This window comes from Taudactylus pleione, unplaced genomic scaffold (genome assembly GCF_031769625.1).
Source record: "Taudactylus pleione unplaced genomic scaffold, aTauple2 ptg000130l, whole genome shotgun sequence".
NCBI classification, from domain to species: Eukaryota; Metazoa; Chordata; class Amphibia; order Anura; family Myobatrachidae; genus Taudactylus; species Taudactylus pleione.
In genome coordinates, this window is record NW_028284532.1 from 1,306,092 (window position 1) to 1,315,644 (window position 9,553).

Genomic DNA, 9,553 nt, shown 5'->3' on the forward strand with positions numbered 1-9,553 from the left:
CCCAATAAAGGGGTCCACCTCTCCAGTGTACCGCAGGCCTAGGATGATAGCCCAGGGTTCTCCCCGACACCCCTGGGTGGTGGGTGCTGGGTTGATTGTGTAATGTGGTTCATTTTAAGGAATATTGTCTTTTGCAGGTAAACTATAGGTCCAAGCAAGCCTCCCCCACATGCTGGTACTTGGAAACCCACCAATACCAGCAACCGGGGCATTTAGGGCCCACTGGTACCTGTAGTACACCTGTAAAAGAAATATTAAAATGAACAGACTACACCGACTACAGACTACAGACTTTTAGTTTTTAAATAAAATTTATTTTGTCTGCACCTTTACCTGGGGGACGGCGGCCATTAAGCTCTTTTTTGTGGCCGCCGCCACCTCAGAATTTAGTAGTCTTTGCCTGACGGGCGCCAACCCACCAGGGCTTCGGGGTCTTTGCCTGGCAGGTGCCAACCCACCGCCCACTAGGACTTCCGGCTTCTTCGCCTAATGGTCGCCAACCCACCAGGGCTTCAGCATCTTTGGCTGGTAGGTTCCAACCCGCCAGGGCTTCAGCGTCTTCACCTAGTGGATGGCAGCCTGTGTCAGCTCTTTTTCATGCCCGCCACCCACTAGTACTTCCGGCATCTTCCTTCTTCAGGAGCTCTAATTTGCTCCCTCCTGGCCGTCGGACTGCCATGCTGCCTCTTCAACTGGCTTATATAAGCCAGCCAAGGGGGTGGGGCTATGATGTTGTGAGCCGTGATTGGCTTGTGGTGGCCATCTTTGAATTTCAAAAATGGCGCTGAGGCACCATTTTTGAAATGGGCTCCGCTGCTGAACTCTGCAGAATAGCAGGCAAGGACTGGATCCTCTTGGATCCAAGCCCGCCACCAACGCATGCACCGCCGCCGGTTCCCCCGCCACCGCTGGGTCCCACTGATGTCCGCAGTGCCACCGCTCACACCCGTGCAGCCAATGATGTCCGCACCGCTGCCATTGCTGGGTCTGAACCCCAAAAGGCCCTACTCTGGAACAATAGCTACCTAATAAAACAAACCCCAAGTCTAAATTCACCCCCTACCCTGAGTTCTGCCTTCCCAAAAATCCCCCATAGAGAACAGCAGAAAAGTGGTTCTAATTGAGAGTCAGAAAAAACTGACAGCTGGAACTTTAGATTGTTCCCAAATCCTCATTTTGCAGCTCTACCTGCCTGTGCCAAATATCAGCCCGGTACCTCAAATAGCTTTTGAGGTGTAGCCCCTTAAACACCATGCCCTGATTGCCCCCCCTGAATCCGCCACTGGGTGACACTGCCATAGGCAAATGCAGGGGGGGTTTCAGTCTGCCTAGAAACCCCCCTCGCTAGCTCACACCATAATCACAATAGAAATAGTAATATAATGGATTTTAATAGCGCTGCACATTCTTCTCATATACACACGTTGTGTGCTGAGCTGCTGTGATGGAGGGAGGGGGCGACGTTGGACCCCTCAGGAAGCCTGGGTAATCTGTACCCGCTCACCCCCTCTCGGCGCCCCTGTCTATGCACAAGCATGGATATCCTTAAAACCTGGACTGTTAGTGTGCCTTGAGGACCGTGGTTGGGAACCCCTGATGTAGAGAATAAAGGATTTCAGGTGCACATTATATGCATATATGTGGCAGATATATGAAATAGAATAAAACTGCCTACCTTGTCTGACTCTTTGTGATATACATCTGTATGTAAACCATTTCTAATCAAAACTTACTATAACAATTGATTGTGCAGTGTAAGGAGCATTTGCGAATACCTCTCTTTGTAGCATAGTGAGCTTCTCGTGTTCATTATCAGATGGTGAGTTTCCTGCTAAAAGAGTCATGTCAGCAGTACTTATGTTAGTCTATGGGGCATATTCAATTAGCCGCGGGGTTTACCCCGCGCCTAATTATCGTGCTTGATGTAATTCAATTAGCGGGGATTGCACGCGCGGGTGTCCCCGAGACCCCGCGCGCGAGTCCCCGCTGTTGGCCTTTACCTCGCACCTCATGTAGGTGCGAGGTAAAATATGCGTGTAGCCATCCTAATCGGGCTCGCGCTAGATGCTATAACACACTGTTTCCGCGTTGCTCGCGGAAACAGTGTGTTCCCACGTGCGACATAGGAGTTAATGGCGCGGGGAAAAAGCTATTTTATTGAATAGCTTAACCCCGCGCCGCGGGACTATCAAGCCCCAATTACTCGCGGTAATTGGATATGCCCCTATGTGAAAAATATTCTTCTTTTTTCTTCAGGGTCCATAAGGACTCCACATGGATTACCATGGGTGTAGTTGGTTGGAGTGAACCATGCACCAAACAGTTAAAGCTTGAGCTCCCAGGATGCACCGGCTCTCTTCCATATATACTCCGCCCCCAGCCACAGGCAGACATTTTTTTTTTGGTGCTGGCAGAAGCAGTAGCACCTTTGAGAACAGTGGGGTCCATGGTATCCACCTTCGATATGGTGGAATATGCACAGTTCCACTCCAGGAACCTTTAACAATTTATTCTCTCCTGGTGGAACAGACAGTGAGCCTGCTTCAGCAAGGAATGCACGAATGCAGTTGCACGCACACACCTCGCCGCTGCGAGAATATGCTAATGAATGCATATGCACGGCAATCGCAGCAGAATAAGCAGATGCCCAGCACTACATAATACCACCCACTTCCCTTTACTTGCATCCTCTATGCCTGGCAAGACAGCGGAAACATCGGACCCATACAGTGGCGTAAATTCATCCCAGACGCCCGGAGGAAAATTATAATTTGCATGCAGACAGGCTATAAATATAGATGGAGGTGACAGCTGATGGTCTGACATGGTGCTCTCCACTAGTGTATGGTGGCTTCTCAGGTGCCGGGAATGGGTGCCATGTATTGGGTGGCCGTGACTGTACACTCCAGGTACATAGTAACAGCCCTAAGTGGGGTGAATATGTTGTGGACAATGGAGGCGGTGCCCCTTCAGAGCTGGAGCCCAGTGGCAGGCACCTCCATTGTCTCCCACAGTTCTGCACCTGGAACCATACACACAATAGTGGTTGACCTGACCCTCCTGCAGACATAGCGAGACTTCCTGTCTGCAACTAGGCCTCAGGCTGCGTCCGCCGCAGCAAGGGCTTAATTATGCACTCCCCTAAAAAGGCATTCAAATGCACAGGCACGTCTGCGTTACCCCGACCACTCCCCCGCCACCACCCACAAACGGCACTTCCTGTCAATCAAATGTCCCTGGGGCTGCGGACTCCCTGCATACACATACTCCATCACACTGGCCGGTTCGCGCACGCGCACTGAGATGCATGCACAGAGCAAATACATCTACCGATTGCGTGCATCTGCATCCGTACGTTCCTTACTGAATCGGGCCCTGTATCATCTGATTCAGTCCCAGACAATCCTCCTCTCTCCGGAGGTTCGGCTTTCCCTCTCATGGTGGCTACAGATGTCCCATCTGGACGAGGGTCACCCCTTCTGGATACCAAAGAGGGAGCTCCTCACTACAAATGCTAGTCTTCGCGGATGGAGCATGATGACAGGTCATACCTTTCAGGGAAGATGGACAACTCGGGAAAAGTCACCTGACTATAGACATCCTGGCGCTTCGAGCTGTGTTCAGTGCACTCACTTTGCCTACCTCAACCATCAAGTTGGGCAGCCATGTGGGAGGTAGCACACATCCTAATGTGGCCCGAATGTTATCTCCTGGCAATCTCTGCAGTATTCATGCCCGGAGTCCTCAACTGGGAAGCGGACTTCCTAAGCCGTCAGGATGTGCACAAAGGAGAATGAGCTCTTCATCCAGATGTCTTTCAACTGCTGGTGAACAAATGGGGACTACCAGACGTAGACCTCATGGCCTCATGTCACAACCACTAGGTCCCCAGGCAGGGCCGGACTGGGACTAAAAATAGGCCCTGGCATTTAAAGAAAAGACAGGCCCACCTTGGCGTCAGCATCTGGCTCCTGGCATAAACTCCTCCCATTACTTTTCCTGACTCCTCCCACTTCTTAATCTATGCTTTTACAAATATAATTAATATTAGAACAACATACAAGTATACATCATTCTCTGTATTAAAATACAGACAACAGAACTCATCCTACCAGTGGCGTCTCCGCCAAAAAGGGGGCATGGACACGTGTGAAGGGGGCGGGGCCATGCAACCCAAACCCCCCCCCCGTGCTTATTTGGGAGGGTAAAAGGCAGACTGCCCTGTGTGTGTAGTGCCGGCCGGCTCTTTCACAATGTCAGGGGCAGAGTGCTATACTTTATGCTACAGTGCAGCACCCGGCTTCTGTCACTGAAGGGGAGTCTGCACCTTGGTGTCACCCCTCGGCGAGTGACACCCCGGTGTGGCCCGCACCCACCTTGTGACGCCACTGCATCCTGCAGGGGATTCATACATGTGCCATAGTCAGATATTTGAATGTTTGGTTGGTTCTGTTAGATAAAGCTGGTACTTCATTGGTGTAGGTCACACTTAAAGAAAAGGGAAGGCATTTTCCCCAATTGACCAAGCCCTAGCTTAGCAGTTGTAGAGGATTAGATAGCGTTCACTGTAGGAATTTTTAGGGCAGAGGAGGACACATCTGTACACACCAAAGCAGAGTCATAACTACATACTTTGGTGCTCTGTGTATATAAAGAGCATTGGTGCCCCCCTCCACACTTTAAGGAGGGAAAGAGCGTGCCATAGGCACGCTTAGAAAAAAAACAGGTTGTAGCCTTGCTGGAAAAGGGCGTGACCACACAATAGTACCCTCAATTCAAATTATGCCACACAGTAATGACCCTTAGTCACATTACACCGCACAGTAGTGTCCGTTACACATTATGCCACACACTGTAATGGTCCTTACATACATAGTTGAAACTAGACATTTGTTAATGGGTGGTCCCAACAGGACTGCCAAGACACTGGGCAAGCCCAGGTATTGTGGGAGTGCATGACTACATGGGTGGGCATGGCAACTCGTCACTAATTTACTGCATGATTATAGTGTTAGCTGCTGTGGAGCAAAGGTGTGAGTTGAGTTGTGTGTGGTTGCTGCATATTGGAGATATTGGTTACACCTCTCCTGTACACCCATGCCCCTAAAGAGACTTGGGTACTTTGTACTCATCCTTCTGGGTCCCAGTTCCAACCCATCACCAGAACTTTTGTTTCCTTGACCAGAGGTGTATCTAGGGGTCCGAGCGCTCCTGGCAAACTAAGGGACTGGCGTCCCCCTCCAATGACTGCTTCTACTAAAAAAAAATAACACACACTGGGGGTAGTTTAATTCACACGTGAAGAAATAGGGAGAGAATAATTTTTATTTCTCTTTGTAATATATATATCTTTTATAGAATTTACTCCATTGCAAACCACTATATATAAATTTATTTATGCAAAAAAACACAGGAAAAGCTTAAAAACATTGAATCAAAAACAAACAAAATGCATTATGGTAACATAATTGACATGTATTTAAATTGGCCTATCTATACTGCATTACGCATTTTAACAACTGATACCTACACTCCACCTTCAGTTTACTGGGATGATAGATCTTTTATATTTTCCAACATAAGAATGAAGACAGTCCATATGGATCATCAACACAGGGTTAGCCGCAACCCATAAAGATCATAGCCAGTCCCTTACACTGGGGGTAGTTCAATTTACATGCCTGTTGCCTGTACAAATAGGGAGACAATATATATATATTTTTATTATATATATATATATATATATATATATATATATTTGTTTATTTTTCAGTTATAACACTAACTACATGCAAAGCACTGTTTATTAATTTCTATATGTCAACAACACAGGAAAAGAGGGCATCAATAACAAACAAGATGCATTGAGGGCAAGATAATTTGCATATATGCAAATTACCTTGTGAATAGAGCCTTGTGATTGATGTGGTGCTTGCACTCTTTTCCTGCACAGTTGACATATTGGAATTAGTGAGTGGTGATTGGTATGTGTTGGGTATTGTGGGGGAAGAGATATATTAGGGATAAAAATAAAAAAAATGTTCTCTCCCTAATTTTAAATGTTTCTGATATAAAGGGACATATAAGAAGGCTAATACATAGTAATATTCAGTAACATTTAATGGAGAACACTGGTAAGAGCAGAGGAGACAGAAGCAGATTAGGGATCTTTGCTGCAGCTGACTGCGGGACACTGCTAAGAGCAGAGGAGACAGGAGATCATGTGCTAGTGATGTCGGGCTGAAACAGTGCCCCCCCCCTCTGCCGGTGCCCCTGGCAAGGGCCACCCAGGCCAATAGAAAGATACCAGTAGTGAACGCAGGATTTCTAGAGGGGGGGGTTCCAAATGCATGATTTTTACATGATTTTTGAGTGTGGCCAGTCCATGAAGAGGACATAATTAGCACTTAACCAGCTTTAATATGCATCATCCAAAGTGTTTTGAAATTTTGAGTGTCATAAATCCAGCATATACAGGATCAGTGATCACAGTAAGCCATTAACTGCGGCAGTAGGGCCATTTGAACTGAATGTTTTTATTTCAGATGTAAGCACCATTCCAGAGCACTGGAGCAAGTCCAGGAATCTGGGGGAGCAGCAGAAGAACCTGGCACTGCCCAGGACATATACTGTATGTACATATTGGTCTCGTTATGCACTGGATAGTGTATTATTATACGGTATTAACAATTAACCCTACTAATGGTCTATAACAGTTCATGTTTTCCAGAACTCCTAGTTGATGCACACGTATATTTATTACTGGCTGATACATGTGAAAAGATCCACAGGTGGTGCTGATTATTTTATTTGTGATACTTAGAAGAACATGCAGCATTAGTAAAATTCATTATATTACAATTTCTATTGTGGCCATGGTGTGGGCTGGGGGTGGAGGGGGGTTTCCAGGCATCCGGAAACCCCCCCTGCGTTTGCCTATGGATACACCCCTGTCCTTGACAGTTTGCCACCCTGTCTCATGACCATTGCATAGGTAAAGTTTTCAAGCTTCAACTTTAGTCCCTGCGATGTGTTATGCTGGGCATACACTATACAATTATAGGGACCATCCGCCATATATCAGCAGATTGCCCTGATAATTGTACTGTGTATCCGGGTGGCTGAGGGTAAAATATCGATTTGTTGGGCATGCAGGATCATCCAGCATGCCCGTCCGATTTGATATTCTGTAAGTAAAATGTCGGCCAGATTGGGCAGTGTAAATCCAGCCACCGCCGACTGACAGACATTTCCTTTTTCCTTCACCGGGAAGGAACGGGGAGATGTCTCCTCCCCTGGGGTAGAGCGTAGATATCTCAGTCACTGTGGAGATATACTAAGCTCTGGAAAGTGATAAACAGCCAAGCACTCCTAACTCACGTTACAAGCTGTGTTTGAAAAATGACACTTAGGAGCTGATTGCTTGGTGGTTTATCACTCTCCACATTATCCCTTTCCAGAGCTTAGTACATTTGCCCCACAGTATATGCCCCCAATATCTGTTGGGTGTCAGGCTGCCAGATAAACGATCTGTCAGTCTGACAGGCATTTTATCTGGCAGTGTATGCCCAGCATTAGGAATGAAGTGACTGCATCAGCGATATCTTCACTCCTCTTTTGGCACTCCTGTGCATGCCTGGTCTGCTGACTACTCATGTGCAGCGGCCATTGCTGGGGAGGGTTCCGGGCTAACACCATCTTCAGATGGTGTAAGCTGCGGGAGCCAAACCCTGGAATGCTTCATATTGCGAAGCTTGGTAAATCTAATAGCTTTGCAGCCCCCATAGAAACCTATGGGGGTTGCAGCTGTGATCGGAAATGGAGGGACCGCATCAGATATAGATATATCTGCTGCAGTCCCTCCATGGTACATTCGGGAAAAATCCTTTTTTTGATACATACAGGGAGATCCAAGTGTGTGTTATACAGAAATGTACAATAGTGGACAATATAAATAGACTGCAGACACACACACTGACACAGACACAGACACACACACACACACTGACACAGACACACACTCACACATACTGACACACACACACACACATACTGACACAGACTACAGACACACTCACACACTGACAGACTACAGACACACACACTGACACAGACACACACTGACACAGACTACAGACACACACTGACACACACACAGACTACAGACACACATACTGACACAGACTACAGACACACACTGACACAGACACACACTGACACAGACTACAGACACACACACTGACACAGACACACACACTCACACACAGACACACGCACTGACACAGACTACAGACATACACACACACATACTGAAACAGACTACAGACACAGACACACACACTGACACAGACTACAGACACACACACTGACACACACACACACACACTGACAAAGACTACGCTGACACACACCTCTCACTTAAAAACACAAATAAATACAGCTCTGGCATCACTGCACCCCACGTTATACACAGACCTGCAGTGCAGCTCGAGTCCAGGAGAGACTGCCGGCAGTACGATCAGATCTCTGTCACCTGGCAGCAGCTCCCTCTCAGCCTCTCACAATGCTGGTGCTGCCATGTGAACTGCCTAGGAGGGACTGTGCGCTGCCGCTGCAGCTCCCCCTACAGCCAGCACAGTATGACAGCAGGCACAGTTGCCTGAGCTTCTCTTTTAAAAAAAAAATAAAAATAGTTCAGCTGCGCAGCGATGGAGCAGCTGGCAGGGGGGGTTTCTAGGTACTCAGAAACCCCTCCTGCATGCGCGGGTGGAAATGCATGGCACTCACTGTTCCCCTGGTATTTTTTCACATTTTATTTTTAGTCACTTTTTGACAAGAAAACATTTCCCATTACAATTATGGGAACTGTGATCTGCTTACTAAAAATATGTGATAATTAGGGTTTCGGAGTAGAATTTAGTCAATTCTACTCCAATTTCCCTTTAGTACATTCATGGGAATGCAGTCATGTGACTGGCGGCCATAAGGAATACCGATGCCTATCATAAACCTGACGCCGGAATCCAGAACGAAGTGGGTCCGCGCGTCCTCATAGCCGTGGGGGGGGGGGGGGATTAGGTTTAGGGCACCCCGGGGGGATTTATGGTTAGGCACCCCCTGGGAGGGTTAGGGTTAAGCTAGGGGAAGGGGGGGTTAGGGTTAGGCACCCCCTGGGAGGGTTAGGTTTAGGGTGTGGGAAAGGGCGGGTTAGGCACTAAGGAGGGAGGTTAGGCACCCCTAAAAGGAGAGTTAGGGTTAGGGGGGAGAGGGGAGGGTTAGGGTTAAGCTAGGGGAAGGGGGGGTTAGGGTTAGGCACCCCCTGGGAGGGTTAGGTGTAGGGTGTGGGAAAGGGGGGGTTAGGCACTAAGAAGGGAGGTTAGGCACCCCTAAAAAAAGAGTCAGGGTAAGGGCGGAGAGGGGACAGTTAGGTAGTTTACTTACCTCCATTGGGATATCCGCTGTTCGGCCTGCCGGCGTCTGGATTTCGATTGACGGGCTCTCGCCCGGCGGTCTTTCATACCGATCCCAATTCATGCGATACTAAAATAATGTA